This window comes from Papaver somniferum, chromosome 6 (assembly GCF_003573695.1).
Source record: "Papaver somniferum cultivar HN1 chromosome 6, ASM357369v1, whole genome shotgun sequence".
NCBI lineage: Eukaryota > Viridiplantae > Streptophyta > Magnoliopsida > Ranunculales > Papaveraceae > Papaver > Papaver somniferum.
This window is the reverse complement of record NC_039363.1, coordinates 153,444,599-153,468,483: the sequence shown is the minus strand read 5'-3', so window position 1 is coordinate 153,468,483 and position 23,885 is coordinate 153,444,599. Positions and strand designations below refer to the sequence as shown.

The 23,885-nt window shown below is 35.5% G+C and overlaps 1 long non-coding RNA gene across 1 annotated transcript; it reads right to left on the bottom strand.

Moving 5' to 3' along the window:
- Positions 1–20,995: 20,995 nt before the first annotated feature.
- On the bottom strand, positions 20,996–23,348 carry LOC113286327. The gene is made up of 3 exons (XR_003329222.1): positions 22,806–23,348; positions 22,087–22,229; positions 20,996–22,005 (listed from the first exon to the last, which is right to left on the bottom strand). It is a non-coding gene; the product is annotated as an uncharacterized LOC113286327 (long non-coding RNA).
- Positions 23,349–23,885: the final 537 nt, after the last annotated feature.

Here is a 23,885-nt window from a genome sequence, read left to right as displayed (position 1 = left end):
CTCTATGAATCTTCAGAACCCATTTTATAGACACGACAACCACCAAATCTCCCTCATAACTTCGAATATTATTGCAATAAATTCTTTCCAGTCTCGGGAATTATTTCCATCTTTGATCTCCTCACGTATATTCTGTCAAGGAAATACACTCGATCACGTTCAAAACACTTTGTTTCTTTACGCTGGATTGAGTCAAACTCGTGTTTATCCATACTCCGATTTCAGTAAATACATGAAAGCTTGTGATTATCCGAGATATTTTGTTCTCTGTGTTATACTTTCACGCGTCTATCTCTGACCTGTCAAAGCTGGAGAATATCTTTTCTATTAATCTTCACTTCCACGTAGGTTTCCGTAGATGACAGAAATACCCGAGAAATTTCTTCTCCCTGTACTGTCGAGATCTTCCCTTCTTTAGCAGTTCTGAATACATTACCAAGATTGTTTCAGTACACAAGCCCAATAAGAACCATCTATGTTGTAAATTCCGAGTAAGTTCAGCCCAAAACATACCCAGGATATCACGCAGGTAACTGGTCCTTTTTCCCGCCAAAAATATTCTTTGAACTGATGAAGATGAAAGGTGCCCTTATCCAAGTCGATGGTGCCTTCAACGGTAGAGTGCCCTTATCAATGGAGTCCCTTTTATCCAAAGTGGGGTGTATGTAAATATAACTTTTCTGAGGCGTCTCTAACATACTTCTGGGGTGCCTTTAACACTTTTTTTGTGTACCTTTAGTAATTTTCTCCCGGGATTCAAATGCCACTTTTTGAGCCAATATCTCCGCAAAAGCTTATTTCTCTAAAAATACCTACAAAGACATAAAATACCAAAATAAATACAGAAAGGGGTACTAACAATATAGAAAACTGAGAGCAAAATAGACACATAAATGCATCTATCAGAGAATTTATTTCTGGTGTTTTTAGAAGAATAACTAGGGTTTGGAGTAGCCATTATTGTGAGTACACATAGCTATGTCCAACATTTTTCATCTTCATGTTTTAGATTTATTTATTTAAATTCTAAGTTTTATTGAAGATGATGTTTGCAATTTTAATCTTTATGATTTTATATATATCAAATTTTTATGGGATATGTTGTTTACGTCCATGAACCTGTGACTATCCCATACTTGTTTAAAAGTTATCTCTATTATGTCGGTATGAAAGTATTGATAAAAGATAGAATGAACTTTTGAAAAAGTTGTGATACAATTGAACTTTGATGTTGTGTAATGATACTATGACATTGTAAAACAATGATCGAGAGCATTTGTTTTCTCATTGGTATCGCTACGGATCTTCAACACCTATGATGCTGAGTTGAACACGTTTAGAATCATGGAGTATTTGGAAGTGACGAAGTTTTCGAGTCGTGTTGAAGATGCCAAGGAGATCAAGCATTTAACTGAAAAGCTACAATTTTTATTTATTTTGTTATCCATATGTATTGATAGTTTGTCACTAAAATTGACAAAGAGGGAGATTGTTAGAGCACTGACCGGTCGAACGCGCATGAGTTGCTATCTCAAGCATGTTTGTCAATGTTAGTGATCAAAACTACAAGTCTTGATTTCTAGCCTATTTATATATGTCTCGGACTAGGACATAGATTGTGTAGTTGAGCTTAGACTTCACGACGTTCATCATTTGAAGACGAAGAACTACTAAGGAGATCTTGTGGAACTTCATCGACAAAAGGTATCCGGAGACTTAAACTCATCTATCACTTAGAAAGTCTATTTCTACTCTATCTCCTTTATTGAGACATAAGTCGTGTTACGATATAGTTTTCTATATACACATTTGAGATTTCGAGCTGAGTTTATCTCGCTTACATTTTTCTCGTAATATGTGTTGGCAAGCTTTCGCTTCGACAAAGTTTATCTTATATCATGTGAAAATTGCCGAGTAACATCTTACATGGTTTGTGTGATACAATCATTCGGTGTTTTTCTTGGAATGTTTCTTTATGATTATTTCAATAACTTGAAAATTGCTTTGATGCTAATACTTTGTGAAAACGGCTATTGTAATCCTCTAAGAAAGTTTCAATGATTGAAATAAGAGTTTAGAACACTTAATCATTATTGGATATGTCATGTTATGCATTCTTGCACATATGTAATCCATGTCCGAGAACTATAGTATGAGCACCCATTTGGTACCGGTTGGTTTGAGAATTCTGGGAACCTAAGTATGCGTACCCGTTTGCGTACTAGTGTACATGTTCATATCCGAGAATTTATGTCGGGATTGAAAGTTTGCGTACTCGTTTGCATACTGGCGTAACCCAATCTTAGTCCATATTTCAAGTATGCGTACCCGTTTGCATACTTGAAGGTTAAAGTTCTAAATCGGTTTTGTACATGAACATAAACATTTATATAATAAGGAATGCAATCTTTGCAAACTGTGGCTATAATGTTCATGATTGATTCGAGTGAATCAAACCGATTTTTCTTCAATTGTGTTCTTGTATAATTCTATGAGAATATAGCAATTGAACAAATCTTTAACTAGTTTCATTTGAGTCATTTGAACTAGTTATGATTAAGATGGATAAGGTTGATATAAGAGTAATCATACGGCTAACCTCGGTTAACTATTTGTGAACCAACATGGTGTACACGTTTAGTTACAGTTACATAAACCTAAATGTACATGTTTAGGTACGGTTACATAAACCTAAATGAGGGTACATTTCATTTGTGTGTAACAAGCTAAGTTCGATCTAACGGTTGAAAGATATTAGCTTGGTTAAATCAGGTTTTTCATCTGACGGTGAATATTGAATGCTTTGTTACCAAGGTTACTTGGATTGCAAACCCTGATTTGAAAACTATATAAAGGAGAACTCTGGAAAATCGGAAAACTAATCCCCACACCTCCCGTGTGTTACTAGTTTCATAACTATAGTCGATTCTCCTTTAACCTTAGTTTTCTATTGAGACCCTGTAGGTTAACGACTTCAAAGACTTCATTGGGATTGTGAAGCCAGACCCAACTATTTTCTTTGTAGTTGCGTGTTCTGATCTTGCCTGATTCTATCGTATTGAGTACAATTGAAATAATTGACTCGATATTAATTTCTCCGATAGGCAGGATAAAAGTAATCACAAACATCTTCTTCTCATCGTTTGTGATTCCATAACATCTTATTTTGCTAGTCGATTAAAATTATTGTGAGGTGATTGATAATACTAGGCTGTTCTTCGGGAATATAAGACCGGTTTATCAGTTGGTTCATGTTCACCTTGATTTATCAAAAGACGGAACAAAAACTCTTGGGTATTTCAATGGGATACAGATTTATTCAATCTATAGACTTTTCTGTGTGAGACATATTTGTTTATCAAGTCTTCGACTTTGGGTCGTAACAACTCTTGATTGTGGGTGAGATCAACTAAGGGAATCAAGTGTGTAGTATCTTGCTGGGATCAGAGACGTAAGGAATGGAACTGTACCTTGAATCAGTGTGAGATTGATTAGGGTTCAACTATAGTCCAGTCATAAGTTAATGGGTAGTAGGATGGAGTCTGTAGCGGCTTAATACAGTGTGGTGTTTAATCTGGACTAGGTCCCGGGGTTTTTCTTCATTTGCGGTTTCCTCGTTAACAATCTTGTTGTGTCTTTTACTTTGATTTCCGCTTTACAATTGTTTGTTATAATAAAGTAAAAAACACATATATGTTAACTCCGCATTACTTGATAGTGATCTTATAGAATTTGGTAATTTTCGAACCTATTATCAAGTAACACACATTGTTGTAGTATTGTCTCAATCATGTATCCATAGTCAATCAGACAAGTTATCTTGTTGTTGTATGTCTCGATATCGTATCCATAGACAGTCACACGAAGTGTGAACCGAATTTTCGTATTGTATCGACTTTGTCCATAGAGGATCACATTCAGTAGAGGGCTTATAGGTTGAAACAAAAATATTGTGGTGTATTTGGCTACCCTCGTCTGTTCAATTGGTATCAGAGCAGGCAAACACGAAAAGATCTAGCAATCTGTGTTTGGTGCAATCCAACCTATAAGATTTGAATCTATGTCTGATTCATTTTAACGTTATGCAATATTGCGAATACTCAAAAGTTGAAGATGTTACTACTTCGTTAATTCATGATCCAGGAGTTACGAAAATTAAGAGTACATTTGAGTCTATCTATGATGGAAAAGAAGATGTTGATAAAGAGTTGGTAAACTCCTAAAGCCTATAAGATCTATGTCTACAAGGATGCTAATATTAAAGACATGATCTAATCTTCTTAAGCAAGAGATCAGAGAAAAGGAAATTCAACTAAATATTATATCCAAAGAGAATATGGATCTCACTGTCAAAGTAGAAGATCTTGGTAAATTTCTTAGTCAAGAACAAGAGGTTCATCCTATGACTCTGACTAATGATTCTGTTATAATTTCTTCTGATGAGGAAACCAAAAGTCCTTGCTTTACTTTTACAGTTTGTGATAACAAGACTTGTTTGATCACGTTGGAAACAGATCATGATGATGGTAGTCTGCCTAACTACATCAAGTTAGAAGAGAATGAAAAACCATCCTCTACAACTACTGATGATCAAACGAAATCTTGCCCAAAGGAAACTTTGAACCGGTTCCGTGAGAAAGATATTAAGGAATACAACTTTCAGTCACTTGACAGGAAACTTATACTTCTTCAAAATACTGTTGTAAAAGTGTTAAAAGAAGTTTCTTGTCTTAAAAAACTGAAAGATCATTCCTCAGTAGAAAAACAGAATACACCCCAACCCAATGAAATCAACTCAAAACAATCAGATAAAAGATTTGATAATCACTTCTGGAAAAAGGTTCCACCTCATTCATGTCAAAACAATCTATGTTTACATGAAGGTAGTTCCCCTGCTGAAATTTTCCAGAAGAAAGGGAAGGAAATAAGTTCTGCCAAACAAAACAATCAGGAAAGATTTCCAATAATTCTTTCTGATGATCAAGCTGATGTGCATGATAAGAAAATCTTTAGAATTATAAAGTCTTATGAAAATATCATTAATAGAATTAAGGGAGATTTATCTATCTCTGAAAATTCTCGCATCAGTTGATTTTCTCCTCATGATCCAAATCCCATTGCGATTAAGAAAGGTCAACTTTCTGGTAGAAAATATGTTGGGTAGAAATTTCCAAATAGAAACATGAACTATATTTCTGATACTCGTTGTAAGCAAGATAAGGCTTACTATGATACAACCTAGTTGTATGGAGGATGTGCACCCTCATCCAAGTTCATGCTCATAACTTTTGGGATGAGAAAGCACATAAAACGAGAGCACATATTTCTGTGTTTGTATCAGAAAAATCTGTGACAATTTTTGGATAATCTGCGAATCCATTTTGCCTAAAAATATTGTTCATGTTGATCTTCCATAATTAGATTTTATTACAATTTTTTGAATTTTAATAAATCTTCCAGCATGAGAATTTCAGACACAGGAAACAAAATATATTCTTGATATATTTTCGTAAATTCCTGAATATTTTCGATCCGAAAGTTGTCTATTCTTTAAGAGAAACTTTCTCTTGCTTGTATTGAAAAATCCTGATTAATCCTTATTTAAATCCTTGATCATGCCTCTAATAATTCGCAGTATTACAAAGGTAAATAAGGAGGAATCTCGAAGAGTTACGGATTGTCAAGGAATCGATACAGAAAGGAAGAAGAAGATCATATCAAAAATCATGTCTGATTATGAATCTGATAGTTCTACCAGATCCAAAGATGAGCCATGTCTTTTGGCTTACAACTTTCAAGATCCAAAAGAAACCAAGTGGATACCTTATGATAGTATGATAAACTATATCCATCGTTTTGAAGAACAAAGAACCAATCTCATAATAACGGTTCGAAATCAAGATTGAATAAAGGATATAATTGAAGAAACAAAAGATGATCTTGCAGACATAAAGGAACAAGTTGAAAAGATTGAAAAACAAGAAGTGGTTGATGACAAGTCTCTCGAGACAATCTTCAAGAGATTGAACACTGAAGAAACATCAGTGAACAATCAGAGCACCACTAGGGATTAAGTTATATGTTGTAATACTTGATCCAGAAAATAGGCATCAATATGTTGATTTACTTCAATTATTGTATAAGGTCTATTTTGAATAAAAACTATTATTATTTATGAATAAAATTATTATTTTATAACTTTGGTGTGATAGTTACCGATTACATAGCCTATGAATGAATGTTTATATTTTTGCTATGTGTATTCGATTTATGAGATGTCTGATTTCAATTTTTATTAACCTTAATATTTGATTTCATATGAATATAACCCTTATGATTTGTGTGGCTTTTTCATTTAGCAGGATTAAGTTCTAGCCCATGTTGGTAGACTTTATCAAAGGATCATAAGGTGTTCCGATTGAAACTCATATGTAAAAAAGTCATAATATGTTGAATCAATTTGTGTTTACATGAGTTGTGTTTAGCATAACATATGTGTTCGGGTTTTCAATTTTTTCTATTGGCATGCATTAGTTAAAACTGTTTCAACCATTCTCTGGTAAAGGTTGATTTTATTGTTGTTCTTTTGTTGTTGCAAGAGGATGACAACACACTAGGGGAGAGTTCTTATTTGAACTTGCGCTTAATGATATATCTTTCTGGGGAGAAGAGGCTTCGGAATTTTAGGTAACAAATTTGTTAGTTAATCGTTTTTCTGTTTAAGAAAAGCTTGTTTATATTGCATATATTTTGCTTTTACTTAACACAATTTTGCTACAATTTATATGTTCCATTATATTATGTATGGATGTGTGTGTGTGTGATTCAATTGTTTCCGGTTAACAGTGCCAATTTATTTGACTTATTATTTGGTATCTTCTTTATTGTTGGGTATCAAGTGGTTTTCTTAACGAAATTTGGTGCAACTGCGGTGCTACAATATGTATGTTTGTTTCAATTGCTTCCGGGTAAGAAAATAATAGTGCAAGTCAATTTATTTTGGTTTGTATGTATTGTTTAAGGCTTAAAAAAATACGGAATCATTTGTTTAGTCCAATTGATTCCAGATAAGAGAAACTAACTTAATTCTGATCTTAATTAGACTTATCAAATTGGAGGATTCGGTTATTCAAGTCTAATCGATGCATTGTCAAGAAAAACTAGTTAATTAACCTAGTGTTTGTCTTGTCTAAATGGAAAGGTATAAGTTATTGTCTGAATAATTAGAGCCCGATGAGAAAAATAAAGTTAATTCTGATCTTTATTTTGGTCGTATCGAAATAAACGATTGTGCATATACAATGGTCTAACAAGGAATTAAGTTTCTCAGTCGATTTGTTAGACTGTTAGGGAAAATTGCTTCGGGCAATTGTTTCCTTGATAACATATTGAAACTAAATTACTTTGTAGTTTCGGTTTTAATATTGGTTATTGGTCAATTATTAATATTTTCTTTAATGTTCAAAAAGAAATATGGTATGACCAGCTGTTTAGCGGGTCTTTAAAAAAAATAAATGCATGGTGTGACCAGCTGTTTAGCGGGTCTTTCAATCTAGCTGTTTAACAGACATCTCTCTATCCACTGTTTAGTGGATTCGTCTCGCTGTTTAGCATATATTTCTCGATCTCGTTGTTTAACAGATCAGTCTCGATGTTTAGAAGACACCTCTCTTTATCCAACTATTGAGCGGATATAATATCTGTTTTCCTCGAGGACTAGCAAAATATAAGTGTGAGGGTGTTGATAAACACGTAAATGCTACATTTTATACCCATATTTATATTAGCTTGAACTCGATATTTTGGTTAATAATACTCTTTTAGTGCTTTTGTAGAAAGTACCAGCAAATCCGATCATCGGAAAGAATAAACAGCTAAAGAAGAGCATTTACTACAAAAATGATCAAGGCATTCCATGGCAGGAAGGAAAGAGAGCTAAATGTGGACGCGATCAAGGCATTCCATGGCAGGAAGGAAAGAGAGCTAAATGTGGGCGTCCACTTTAAGTAGTACCATTTCCAGAAGTGTTGTCGAGTCAAGGAAAGAGAGTGGATGACGTGTCAAGCTCCTTCCCCCGCATTACAAATCGTGTCAAAAACAAGAGAAAGTGTTTCCTCAATCAAATCATCTTTACAAGCAGCTGCTGTCCATTTTGGGTTTGTTCTCAGCGTTAGAGTAAAAATGTGAATCAAGAGGAGGAAAGTGCGTACAAGTGCAGACAATGGTGGATCGTCTCATAATTGGTACTATATGAAGAGAGAATTGGCAGCAGCGCGTCGGAGGCGTTCTTCTCCAATATCTACAATGGGTGCTGCTTTGCCGTGGATTCGATGGCTGTACGTCAGGGATTAAGGTGCAGTTATGGGTATAAGTCAGGGTTCTCAGATTATTAAGTGATCAAGAGAATCAGTTAGCTGCAGTAATGAATCGCAGTGATGGTGTTATGTTCTTAAGCTGGTGGTGGTTGTGTTGGCTGACTTTTGGAGATGTTTGTTCGAATGGAGATGGAGCATGTGCAGTCAGTGGTATCTAAGTGCAAATCGTTGAAAGAATGGAGAGTTGGAGTCGAGGAACAACATCAATTCCTGCAGATTTCAGATGGAATGGAGAATTTGTGTGTTTTGGCATCAACTGATTGTGGGTCTTGATATAATGGTGATGGAAGAGAAACTAAAGGGTTCGGTTTAAGAAGATCAGTGAACTGAGATTGAGTCGAATTGGGAGCGTAAATCATGTTTGATGGATTTGTTAACTTGGGTTTTAGCTGGATAGGAATTGCAGGTCATGGAGGAGTTGAATCAACCTCAAACATACCTCCGAGCACGCTGAAACTGCACTGCAAATGTTCGCAGAAATGCCTGACAGAGGACCAGAAAATGGAAGTTGGTGCTGCGAACTGAAGTTTGAGTGTTGAGCTGATTGCAATCGGGAGTGGAGAAAGGATCTGGAGTTGGTTCGATGTAGTTCACAGTGTACAGAGGAATGATACAAATTGGGATGACGAGATCCATAAGGTGTTTGCTGGAGCGGCTTTGTAAAGGGCTGTGCGACCAAAGTGGAGCTGGTGTTGTGGTATTTGCTCCAGTCTATCAGTCGGAAGTGGTTCTTAGATGGCCAGAGAATCGGTACGAGTGGAGGATAGTCAGTGGTTATATGGGAAGAAACTAAAAAGCTGGTGCAGCGAAGACGAGAAAGGCAGGGAAGTACTAGACCTGAATGGAGATGGCAATTAGCTGTGGTCGAGAAGTTACATGGTCAGGGTATTGCGCAGCTGGTGCAGTTGGTATTGTGGCTAAAGTTTGGAAGGAGTTGGTGCTACGGCCGAGAAGAGATCTGGTATCGTGTCTCATTTGGAATTTTAGTTCAAAATATGGAAACAAAATCCCTTGATTTGAATGAGTACGAAATGGATTTTGAGTACGGTGGTGTCCGAAGGGATGACATGGCGTGCTCACATTGACTGGAGATATATGTGTGACATGAGGAAGTAAAAAAATAAAAAGAATTGAAATCTTCAAGAGGGGAGGAGAGGCCGGAGGCGGTTGGAGAGCCGTGAAGAGGAGAAAACAAGGGTTTGTAGTTTGATTTTTCGTTTCTTCATGATTTGCTAAAGTTGTTTGTTAGGGTTGAGATGGAAGTCATTTTAATTATACAAACTCTACAATGATATTTCTAATAATGATTCATTGATTAGTGATTTTTCTTCATATAGCTTGGTGTTTAATTGATGATGTGATTTTCTTGATTATGTATGCTTTTCAATTGATATTTCGTGCTTTGGTTGAATCCCTTGACGTGATATGTTTTAAGATTGATATGTAATGTTTTAGAATCACTACCCTTGAAGCGAAGGAAATTACAGCGGAGAAACAATTAATATTCGAGAATTAAACATACTATTTTCCGAGACATGAGATTGAGTACCATATTTGTCTTAAGTAATAAATAGAAATTAGTAGAATTTTATATGATTGAATTGGTGGAAATCGAAAACCCTAATAACCCATTCTCATCTATTTATTGTTATAATTATTATTATTCATTTTGTCCCAATATTCTGAAAAATCGTTAAAACATCATCTTGTCGATTAGTTACTTTTGATATTAGTTAGTAGTAGTATTTCACACTCCTCGTGGGAACGACCTGTACTTGCCATTGTTCTACTAGTCAGACAATGTGTACTTACAGTATTATTATTATAGGTTTTCGAGCTTATCAAGTTTTCGAGCCTATCAAGTTTGTGTCCCCGGCAACGACGCCAACACCTCCACAGTTATATTTTGCTAGTCCTCGAGCAAAACAGATATTATATCCGCTCAACAGTTGTATAAAGAGAGGTGTCTGCTAAACATCGAGATTGATCTGTTAAACAACGAGATCGAGAAATGTCTGCTAAATAGCGAGACGAATCCACTAAACAGTGGATAGAGAGATGTCTGCTAAACAGCTAGACAGAAAGACCCTCTAAACAGCTGGTCATACCATGCATTTATTTTTTTAAAAGACCCGCTAAACAGCTGGTCATATCATTTTATTTTTTTTGAACACTAAAGAAAATATTAATAATTGACCACTGCCCCACACTTAAAAATTTCCCTCAATGTAATTGAGTCATCCAATGTAAAATTAAGATGGGAAATTCTAAAATACGATATGCAAAAGCTAAAGAACTAAAATATAAAAGATAGAGTCAGGGAACAAATCTGATGGGTTGACTCCCATGAAGCGAACGGTATTTGTTTCCCTGCTTGCCAGTAGCACGTAGTCTCAAACAAGGTGAGTTTGGTACCCCAAAGTAAACTGTCAATCATATATATAGAGTATGAAAAGTTGGGGGTCAATCCAACTAATCTGGTCAGTTGAAAACATGAACCTGCAGTAAGACTGATTAGTACCCGGAGAGCTAAAACTGAATTCAATCTTATTCAGAACATAATTTGAACCTGCGCAACCATATATGGAAATGTGAAGTAAATCAGATTCGCAGATAAGTAGTAAAGATTGTTTAAAGGATTGAACAGTTTTTGTACTCTCTCAATCAGGTTCTAAGTCCGAGGAAATAACTTGCTCGGCAGATATTGGTTCAAAATCACTCGCTGAACAAGGGCTCAATTGAGCAATAATATTAGGACTCATAGACCCATTCTTATCCACAAAAATTTCATTATTAATAACATCAGGATGAAAATAATCAGATCCTAATAGGTCAGACATCGGCTTATGGGTCAAAGTCGAAGCTTTCTCGACTGATGTAACTAGTCGAGATTCGGGTAGAACTAGAGGTTCTAGTTTGGGTTTCCATTTATTAGTGTTTAGCAGCGGTGTGGAGTCTAACAAAGCATTGACTTCACAAATAACACTATCATCATCAAAATCATACCCAAAATGAGCTAAGCAAACCTCTAATGGATCTTTCGAGTGGCGCTTGCAAAAGTCTTGCGAGTGCATACTTTCTTTTTGCCCATAGCACTTCAGGCTAAGGTACCTAAAAGAAAATCAAACAAACTGCGTAAAAAGGAACTAAAGAAAATCTAAAATAAAAAGAAAATAAAATAATGTACAAAAAGATATCAATCAGAGAGTATTTTGCAACCAATCCCCGCCTTCGGCGCCAAAAACTTGATAGGCTCAAAAACCTACAATAATAATACTGCAAGTACACAGTGTCTAACTAGTAGAACAATGGCAAGTACAGGTCGTTTCCACGAGGAGTGTGAAATACTACTACTAACTAATATCAAAAGTAACTAATCGACGAGATGATGTTTTAACGATTTTTCAGAATATTGGGACAAACTGAATAATAATAATTATAACAATAAACAAATGAGAATGGGTTATTAGGGTTTTCGATTTCCACCAATTCAATCTTATAAAATTCTACTAATTTCTATTTATTACTCAAGACAAATATGGTACTCAATCTCATGTCTCGGAAAATAGTATGTTTAATTCTCGAATATTAATTGTTTCTCCGCTATAATTTCCTTCACTTAAAAGGTAGTGATTCTAAAGTATTAGATATCAATCCTAAAACATATCACGTCAAAGGATTCACCCAAAGCACGAAATATCAATTGAAAAGCATACATAATCAAGAAAATCACATCATCGATTAGACACCAAGCTATATAAAGAGAAATCACTAATCAATGAATCGTTATTAGAAACATCATTGTAAAATTTGTATAATTTAAAATGGTTTCCATCTCAACCCTAACAAACAACTTTAGCGAATCATGAAGAAACGAAAAATCAAAACTACAAACCCTTGTTTTCTCCTCTTCACGGCTCTCCAACCGCCTCCGGCCTCTCCTCCCCTCTTGAAGATTTCAATTCTTTTTATTTCTTTACTTCCTCATGTCACAAATATATCTCCAGCCAATGTGAGCACGCCATGTCATCCCTTCGGACACCACCGTACTCAAAATCCATTTCGTACTCATTCAAATCAAGAGATTTCCATATTTTGAATTAAAATTCCAAATGAGACACGATACCAGATCTCTTCTCAGCCGTAGCACCAACTCCTTCCAAACTTTAGCCACAACACCAACTGCACCAGCTGCGCAATACCCTGACCATGTAACTTCTCGACCACAGCTAATTGCCATCTCCATTCAGGTCTAGTACTTCCCTGCCTTTCTCGTCTTCGCTGCACCAGCTTTTTAGTTTCTTCCCATATAACCACTGACTATCCTCCACTCGTACCGATTCTCTGGCCATCTAAGAACCACTTCCGACTGATAGACGGGAGCAAATACCACAACGCCAGCTCCACTTTGGTCGCACAGCCCTTTACAAAGCCACTCCAGCAAACACCTTCTGGATCTCGTCATCCCAATTTGTATCCTTCCTCTGTACACTGTGAACTACATCAAACCAACTCCAGCTCCTTTCTCCACTCCCGATTGCAATCAGCTCAACACTCAAACTTCAGTTCGCAGCACCAACTTCCATTCTCTGGTCCTCTGTCAGGCATTTCTGCGAACATTTGCAGTGCAGTTTCAGCATGCTCGGAGATATCTTTGAGGTTAATTTCAACTCCTCCATGACCTGCAATTCGTATCCAGCTAAAACCCAAGTTAACAAATCCATCAAACATGCATTTACACTCCCAATTCGACTCAATCTCAGTTCACTGATCTTCTTAAACCGAACTCTTTAGTTTCGCTTCCATCACCATTATATCAAGACCCACAATCAGTTGATGCCAAAACACACAAATTCTCCATTCCATCTGAAATCTGCAGGAATTGATGTTGTTCCTCGACTCCAAGTCTCCATTCTTTCAACGATTTGCACTTAGCTACCACTGACTGCACAGACTCCATCTCCATTCGAACAAACAACTCCAAAAGTCAGCCAACACAACCACCACCAGCTTAAGAACATAACACTATCACTGCGATTCATTGCTGCAGCCAACTGATTCTCTTGAGCACTTAATAATCTGAGAACCCTGACTTATACCCATAACTGCACCTTAATCCCTGACGTACAGCCATCGAATCCACGGCAAAGCAGCACGCATTCTAGATATAGGAGAAGAACGCCTCCGACGAGCTGCTCCCAATTCTCTCTTCATCTAGTACCAATTATGAGACGATCCACCACTGTCTGCACTTGTACGCACTTTCCTCGTCTTGATTCACATTTTTACTCCAACGCTGAGAACGAACCAAAATGGACAGCAGCTGCTTGTAAAGATGATTTGATTAAGCAAACACTTTCTCTTGTTTTTGACACGAACTGTAATGCGGGGGAAGGAGCTTGACACGTCATCCACTATGTTTCCTTGACTCCACAGCACTTCTAGAAATGGTACTACATGCATGAGTACTTAAGGTGGACGCCCACATTTAGCTCTCTTTCCTTCGAGCCATGAGATGCCTTGATCATTATTGTGGCAAATACTGTTCTTTACCTGTTTATTGTTCCGGATGATCGGATTTGCTCGTACTTTCTACAAAAGCATTAAAAAATTGTTATTAGCCAAAATATCGAGTTCCAGCTAATATAAATATGGGTATAAATGTACCATTTACTTGCTTATCAATTATCTAAAGTGGTACGTGAAATCTTTGTGCTTAACTCTTATAGGTTGTTTACAAGTATTTTAGATTTGTAAGATCCTTTTGGTTTGTCCTTTATTTACTCGAACCTTTGTCATTTTGTGACAAAAAGGGAAGAAATATGGAGTAAACAAGTATTTTTTAATCACTAAGGAAATGACAATTGTACTTAAGCGTTATATCTAATGTGAGAGTAAAGCATTGACTAAGGGGGGGAAAAGTATCATATTGATGTGTAATAATTCTTACTACAAAAGGGGAATAACAAAGATGTTCGGATTGAATATTTACCTAGCTTACCTTTAGGGGGAGTAAAATCTTTTGTTATTCAAATGTCAACATCGGCATTTATTGATGAATATATGCAGGTTATTGTGTTGTTGAAACTTGGAATCAAGCGTATGAAGAATGAGTAATTTTGTAATTTGTTTAGATCAATATGTAATAAAAGTTTTTTCACTAAAATTGACAAAGGGGAAGATTGTTAGAGCATAGCTCGGTTGAACTCACCAAGCGTTAGTATGTCAAGTTTGGTTGTCATATTTTAGTATCAAAACTCATCTAGAGTCGCTTGATTAAATACTAGAATCAACTTCGTTTAGGTTAGACTAAAAAGTCTAGGAATGTTTAGACATACAAGTATTTACTCTGAAGACCTAAAGAATGTGAAGAAGTAACGAATTACAACGACGACATCATCCTTCCACTTGAGGTTAGTAATATTGACTTGAATTGCTTCATTCCTAACGTATCTTTCAAGTCGTGCTATATTGAAACGTAGCTGCGAAGCTGTATATACTGTACATATTGTATAATACTCTAGTGATGTGACATGATCATAATAGTGTGATCATAGTATTAAGGAATTATATTACGAAGTATAACACTTATCTTTTGAACTCCGTAGATATGCCATCCACATAATCTTATATATATTGTTATGATTATGTGAATGAGTTATGGTGAAGATTTCATCCTAAGAAACAATGTATTATATTTCTTAAAGGAAGTACATTCATCAACTTGTGTCGTGAATCGAAAGGAAAATCATTAGGCTTATTGGTACGGCTATTCATTGCAAATCTTTGGATGACCAATATGTGTGAGATGGTAGAACCGATCTTAACTTAGGATATGTATCTTGGTATAACTAATCACAACGCGTGACTTATGATTTGGTATGACCGGTTTTTGTTAATTGGTGTAACCGATCCTAAGTATTCACCATGTGATAGTATGATCGATCCTTGTAATTGGTGAGACCGATCTTAGTAACTGGTGTGAGCGATCATGAGTGTGTGTCGCCGATCCTTGTAATTGGTGTAATCGGTCTTGGTAACTGGTGTGATCGATCACAAGTAATACCATGTGTAGATGGAACTGATCCTTGTAACTGGTGTAACCTATCCTAGTGACTGGTGTGACCGATCACAAGTGTTTCCATATTTAGGTATAACCAATCCTAGTGATTAGTAGAACCGAATGAACCCATGTACGTTATTTAGTATTTGGTCAATCACATAGTAGTCTTGGAAAACAAGCGAACCAATTCTAAACTTGATTGGAAGTGTGGTATAATAGATTCCAAGAATGCAAATCCATGTAAATATGAAATAAGGATTTGCAGTGAAAAGATGTCAACATACTTTGAAAACGAGCAGTAACTCTTATCATTTATTGTTCAAAGATATTCCTTAGTATTCAAGGTGATCCTGTACCGAAATAAATTAAGAATCTTTTAATTAAGGTTTTTTGTTTTATATGCTTTAATTACCAGCAATTAATGCATATCTCTAGAGAATAAAAATTAGTAATGCGCATTTACTAATTGGAGATTTGCTATTGAGAGATTTCAGAAATATTTGACAAACATTTATTGGAACTAGAAAAACCGAATTTTGCCATTCATTGCATATCTTGAGAATATCTTCTATTTTGGAAATTCCTTGGTGTCCAAACATCCTTGGTTTATAAATACCCAAGTTTGCATTTCTAGCAAGCTATCCTAAGAGCCAGAAGACTTTAGTTCTTGTTGTTTCTGGTGGAGCCGTTTATTCAATTAGGTGAAATCTCTTACGACCGCTCCTATAAAGACTTCAGATCCAGAAGCTCTACGAATATTGTTGGTGGAAAACTAAATAATTCCAGTGTTATTAATTTTGATTGATTTGATTGACTAACGATTGTTTAATCTTTGATTGCACCTAGTTTGTTTATGCTTGAGAATCTTCTCTTCTGATATAAGATTCACTCAAACTAGATCAGAGTATCGACGGGATCTTTAGAACAGTTGTTAGATCTAAAGACATCTTGTGATAATCCATTGTTAACAGACTCCGTTCATTGCATGATTGATAACAAGAGATTCAAGTGGTGTTGTGCAGGTTATTGAAGATTAAAGAAGATTTGAAGACGAAGAATATTTCTTATTGGTTTTCGTATCTTGTGAATTGTGTGCACAAACCTTGATCGGCTGAGATCCAAGTAGAATCGTATTTATTCGATTAATTAGTTGCATGAGATCGGCATTCATTATATATCTCTTTGATATCTATATTGATTGAGTGAGAATCTATACTTGACTATTCCAGTAGTTATAGTTAGATTGATCTAACCAGACAAAGGAGTTTATTAGATTAAACGGAAGAGCCTTGGTCAACGACTTATCGAAATCTTTAGCAAGATTGATTAGAATGGTTACCAAACAGATTCTTCCTTTGTAGTTTGGAATACGATCCAAAGGACTTGTTATTCATGTGTGTGACTCTAGAATTCGAAGGCGCATGGATAATGAGGGAACTAAATATCTAGGGGTAGTCTTCTTGGTCTCAACTATATGAAGTTGGTATTAGATTTTGTATGGCAGCTTAATTCTGAGAGTATTCAAAACTAGACTAGGTCCCAAGGTTTTTCTGCATTTGCAGTTTCCTCGTTTACTAAATCTTGCCGTGTCTTTTACATTGATTACCGCATTATAATTGTTTATTATAATAAAATAAAATACACATATACGTTAACTCTGCATTATTTGATAATGATCCTATAGAGTTTGGTCATTACCGAACCTATTATCAAGTAACACACTTTGTTGTAGTATTGTCTCGATCTTGTATCCATAGTCAATTACACAAGTTATCTTGTTATTATATTGTCTCGATCTCGTAGAAGTGTGAACCGAATTGTCGTATTGTCTCGACTCTTTCCATAGACAATTACATTCGGTAGAGGACTTATAGGTTGAAACAAAAAGATTGTGGTGTATTTGGGTATCCTTGTCTTTTCAGTAGTTATTTTTCATGTATCAACAATTGTGAATCTAAGTATGATTATTTCGGATCTTGATTGATCTTACCCGACAAAGAAGTTTACTTGTTAAATGGAAGAGCCTTTGTCAAAACTCAACATATCTTTATTCTACAAAATTAATAGAGTGGTTACAAAATAGCTTTGTTCCTTTACTGTTTGGAATACGATCAAAAGGAGTTGAGTGCTTAAGACTTTACATCAGTAAAGCAACTCAAGATAGTGATTTCTATCTTGGGATTCACGTGCGTTGGACGTATGGTTGTAGGCGCAGGGATACTGCGGGAAATAAATAGCTAGAGGTAGATTACTTGGTCTCGACTATACGAAGTTATCTTTGTTCTTTGTATATCGGCTTAATTTTGATAGTATTCAAAATTGGACTAGGTCCCAGGGCTTTTCTGTTTGTGCGGTTTCCTCGTTAACAAAATATTGTTGTGTCATTTACTTTACTTCTGCATTGTAATTGTTTAGTTATAATAAAGTAAATAACACTGTACGTTAATCCAAGACACTTGATAGTGATCCTACAGTATATCGGTTTTATACCGTAACTATTATCAAGTGTATACCTTTTTGTCGTATTGTTTCTACTTTTTCCATAGACGTTCACTCAAGGTATCAGACTTACAGGTTGATATGAAAAGATTGTTGTGTACTTGGGTATCCTCGTCATTTCATAGGTAGTTGAAAGTGTTAGATAATTCTGACTGAATTCTGCAGATTGAAATTATCATCTATCATTAATGAACAGTTATGATTTTTTGATTTTTGAATATGTTGTTGTACCTCGAGTCATGAGGCAACTGTAAAAGTTTCAATGTGATCGGCTAACTTTAGCTACTAAAAATCTTGAATAAACCGGGATTGCATTCTGTAAAACAAAAATCCTTCATATCCCCTCTCATTTTTCATTATCTCGTTAGGTTTTCACTTGATTGTAATTCAACTTTCACAATCTGCTACACGTGTTGTTATTAATGTTCACCAGGATATGACCTGGCCGTAACAACACGGGCTTTTGGTAGGATGCCTTGTTGTTATTGTTTAATGTTACCTTTTTTTAACTCGTTTCGTCTAATACATTTTCATGGATTTTATTACCGAGATAAATTGGTTTTATATAAAAAAAAAAATTGAACATGAATTTACATATAAATTCACTTGCAAGTTTTCATGGAAACATCTGAATTCGTTGTTGAGCTACAGTATTTGCATGAAATGAAGAAAAAGGGCGAAAATCAATTCCCAATTTCATACACGAGGAATCAATGGTCATACATTTGTGTGTATCACTCCGCCGGTACTAATCAAAAGTGCATTATTGTTTTTGTTGGAGAGAATGAGTTTTAAGTAAAAGGTTTTATAGTCTTGGTGTGGTTTGATCTAATGACCTAAGGGTTTAAGGATACTCACTCATTTTTTGGATGAATGAAGTGGAACCTTTAGTCCCACATTGTGGAAAACTAAAGAGGATCTCCACTGTATAATCATACTCTTATGTATGTACTGTAAAACGTGGGTGTAGCGGGTGGGCAAAAATACATATTTTTACCCATGCGTATGCCATGCACCAAGTTCCTTTTCTACATGGATTTATTTTTTGGGGAGTTTTCTTTAGGAAATTAATTCTAAAGTTATTTCTTAAGAGTTTTATTTATGGGTAAATTCCTTTTACATGTTTTATTTGTTTTTGAAGAAAACCAAAACGTAACTTGATTTGCAAGTATTTTCATCCTATAAATACAACTCGAAATTATGTTTTTAAAATATAAGAAGCAACCATCTTTCTGTCTAATTTTCTTCATCTTCTTGCGGCGTTTTACTTCTGTTCCCTTTGCTGAGTTCAAGAGTGGGTAACTTGCGTTGTGCTAACTCAAGTTATATCGGGCAGTCTTATCCTGGACACATCTTCGCTATGAGGGTTTTAGCATTACTCAACTCGAGTATACCCGCGAACTAATGTGTTAAGGGCAACTTGTTGAACCTGTGATTCTGCCCTCATCAAGGTTTTTCGATAGAATTGTTTCGCATTAGTTCTTTACATATTTTTTTTGATACATCTAACGTGTTGTTCATTGTTGCAAGATTCCAACAGTTTTGTCTCATCATGAATCAGTTATATGTTGTATCAATATTATGACTATCTCTTTTATAAGCAAGCTACTTTATAAAACAAAATAAACCAGAATTAATCCCAATTCAATCGTCTCTCTCTTCTCTCTCTTTCTCCTCCCTGTCTCAAAAGAAAAATAAAAACCTTTGAGCTTCCTTGCTCAGATTTGGTCTTTTTGGACCAGATCTGAGCAAGAATCTTTTTTTCTTTCAAAGTTTTTGGTAGTAGGTAATGAATAAGATGTTTTTACATCGTTTCTGGTGTCTTTTGACATATTTCTTCGCCGTTTTGGGGAGATTTTTTTTCGTCGTTGTGGGGCGAGTTCTTCAAATTTCAATGGATGGTTAGTGGCTTGCTTTTCTCGATTCAAAAACATCGACGGTTCATCACTACATCGCTTTCAATCAGCATCTGTGTTTGTGTGGATCGACAAATTCATGGGCAAATTACTCCTTTGTTTTAGGAGCATCTCTTTTCGAAGAAGACTACAATCTAATTAAATGGTCGGAAATCATTTCCGGATATACCATCATCTCTCTCTTATACATAAGAAGAAATTGGATATCTTTGCAGTTTATTACTCTTTCTCTTCGCGATCTACTTGTAATTGATGTCCTTATTTGTGTTAAGGTCTTGATTATCTTTTATTTTAATGTTTTTGTCATTTTTGTAAGCGAACATGTAATCACTGTTTTGATTTGAATGAATTGAAACATGTTGATTGTCAAAAAAAAAAAAAAAAAAAAAAAAAAAAAAAAAAAAAAAAAAAAAAAACTTTATAAAACAAAATGAAACCCAAAAAGAAAATTGACAAAATTTATTATTGGCCAGTTCATTCCTCCCTAACATAACAAAGTCTCTTTGTTTGTTTTAAGCAAACGCCGGTACCCTATCTATTGATAACTTGTCCTCGTATTCTTGTTCTGGTGATATCTACATTGCCATATTATATTCTTCCGCCTCATAAAAGGTGAGCGCGAAAATAAGCAAAATTAGTGGGAAAAAACATTTTTATATATGATTGGGTAATCTTATCGAATTTATGTAAGAAACGTTTTAAAATACTTTTAATAAGTTTTCCTCTCAAATTTTGGCGTTTTAAACAACCTAAACGCCTGCTGCTGTTATAAATCTCTCTTCCGCATGATGAGAATTAAAGCCATTTAGTGCTGCCATGATCATTTGTATTTTACAAAAAAGTAAATGAATTATGTTTTACGATTATGTTATACATTAATCATTAAATGATCATTTTTTTTTTTGGTATCGACCACTCAAATAGAGGTAAGACAGTAATATTTTGATGTGGGACTAATTAGTAAAAAACGTAAAACCATATCCCTGATTACATATTTGATTTTTTGATATCGTGGAATAGTGGATTGCCCGTGCCATTATGGCACGGGGCGGAAGGGGTGCTGGTGCTATGGCACGTCTGGATATTTTCTTACAAACAAAACAATTAAAATATCAGGTTTTATTAAGCAGTAAGTCGCAATAATCAGCCATACTAATTTTTCGACCTGCAGATGATGGCATAATTTCTTAAGACTTAAGAGTAGGACAATTCATTTTCTACTTGTCAGCTACCTTTTTAGTGCATAATTATTGTACTAAAGGCTTAAAACATATGCATTGACAAATCACGATTGCCAAGTTAAAAGACTACAGGTAGATGATGGCTTGGCGAAGCAAGAACCTCATGAACGCGATTAAGTGTATGGTAGCGCCACATAACTTCATTAAAAAAATATCAGGTTTTCTGGGCATTTTACTGTATCTTTGGACCATGCCTTTGCGCCACCGAGCTTCATTGCAAAATCAGGCTTCCTGGACATTCCACTCTCTCTTTGGATCATGCCTTTGCGGTTCATCTCAAGTATAAATTGAAAGAGAAGTATTCACATATAAAAGTACACAACTTGTAAGAGAATAAACATAAACATTACTGACATAATTAGCACCTTTGTCCATGACATCAGGACTATTGAAACAATAAAAAGGTGCAAGATAAATAAATTTCATCAATCATCATCTGGTACATGGTTAACAAACACACATAAAGAACCAATGCAAACTATTGATGCGTAATTAATAACCATAAACAACCAATACAGATGCTTTGAACCTTAAATCCAAGACTAAAAGAATTTTAACATACACTGGTGAATTCTTTTGTCAAAAGAATAACTTTTTTATAATCTTTAAATATTAAGTATAAATCTAAGAAATTAAATTGGCAAAAGATGGGTTTAGTGATATGTGAAACCACTGGCTCTTCGAAGCATTCTTTTGTCAAGTAAGCTTCATGAAAAAGAAAAAAGAACCATTCATAAGGACAAACCTGTAAAGTAACTTTGGGATTTTATAAAAGAAGAAATGCACTTAAATGTGTAATGGGATAGAGGTGTTTAGCAACTAAATACCTGAATCCAAATTAATGGCTTTCCTGCCAAGTGCACCCTTCCCCTTTCCCTTCATCTTTATAACATCTGTGGCTAGTATCATGCCTTATGAGAACAAAACTGAGTCAGAAACCAGAAAAATCCAATTAATAATAAACAATCCAATAGGGATTACATGGAGCCTACAATTTAGTCAAACTTGCGGTACTGGAGAGACACGCATCATGCACCGGTGATCGTTGGCGCGCTTCATTTAGTGCAGACTTGGTAGATATGTTAGAACACCCATCACATTTGCACCAACCACATACGACTGGTTATTTATAGCCCTGTGAGAGATGCAATAATGGTTTTCTTTTAGACATTTACACAAACAGGTAACGTTAAAAGCTTGTAATCTTTACAACTTAAATTTGATGTAAATTTCTGCCTCATGAGCACTCTCAATGACGTAGATGAGAATGTATGTGAACCATATGAGAATATCATTTAACAACATTAAGCAAAGGTTCTGACATATTCTTATTCTAACTATAGAGACACCAAAACGATTGAGTCAGACTTCGGCTAGGGGTTTCAGTCTACTCTACCAAATCTAAAGTCATATCTAATAATTGTCCAGAACAAATATGAGAGATTGTGAAACCTGACCTCTAGATAACCAAAGAAAATATGTTAAAAACCCATGGTGCATCCAAATGCTGAGAATCAGAATTCATGCATCCCTGAGGCATTTATTAGCATTGTTCTTAAACTTAGGATTCAAATGGTAAAGATGGCTAAATTCTTACCTGATATCTGTATACTACTACTACTACCAATATCCTGTTGGGCATTTATACAAACAACGAAACGCTCAAATTCTTAAATTTCATCTAAGATTATTTTTAATTAGTTCGTCATACATTTTTTTTCCCCTAAAACTTGCATTCACTTCACAGAGTCACAGATTCCTTTATCACATTTCTACTTCATGAAAACGAAATTAGTATAAATTGAAATCGAAGTTGGTAGCAAGACCAATTTTGACAAATCCAATTTCAATGCATGCTAATTTTCAATTTCACTTCAGTTCCAGTTGTACGTAACAGAGTTGTTTGTTATTAGTGGTGGTGGCGGAGGAGGGTAGTGGTGGTGGTGAAGGCAACAGTAAAGAAAGAAGAATATATGTATATATCAATTTAGGGCACGCAATTGAAGAAAAGCAAACAGACGAGAAGGGTGAAATCAAAAAATCACATGGAGAGTTGAGAAGAGTTGATGTTACGATTAGGTTAGGGCACAAAATTGGGGGTAAAAAATTGAGGGGAACAAAAACAATTCGAAGAAGGAGAAGTGCGTAAGGAAGTGGTGTTGGGGATGATGGTGTTTGCTGGTGGCGATGGTGTTGCTGGTGGTGGTTTGTGTGGGAGAAGATGAAGATGATGGTGTTGCTGGTGGTGATGGTGTTGCTGTAATGGCAGTGAAGGTGTTTCGGTGATAATGGTAGAGGAGATTTTGTGTAGATATAACTGGGAGTACCTATTTGCCCCTCAAGTTCTCAGAATTTACCGAAATTTGACGGATAGGCAACCGAAAGAATAAAATCACGAAGGGCAATTTTGCCAACGGAAAAAGTAACCAAATTTTCTTGGGACACCAAACAAATCGTTTTGCCTTATATTACAGCAGAAAATTCTTTACAGACCGAGCTGCAAAAACCAGCTCAAAACCGCTAGACACAAAACCCACCCCCCTGCAGTCTCCCGAGGGCGCGGGTCCACTGGGACCCACAAAAAAGAAAAATGAAAAAAGAAAAAAAATCTGTGTATGGCGGTCTTTACATGGTTTGGTTTTCTCGGTATATTAAGAATGATTCATACTATAGATGCCTGGAAGGGAAACAGACGCAAAAAAAACACCAGACATTAAAATATATATATATATAACCAATGCAACTTAAAGTCTTATCCCATGTACCAGATATTCAGTGATACGAGATGCTG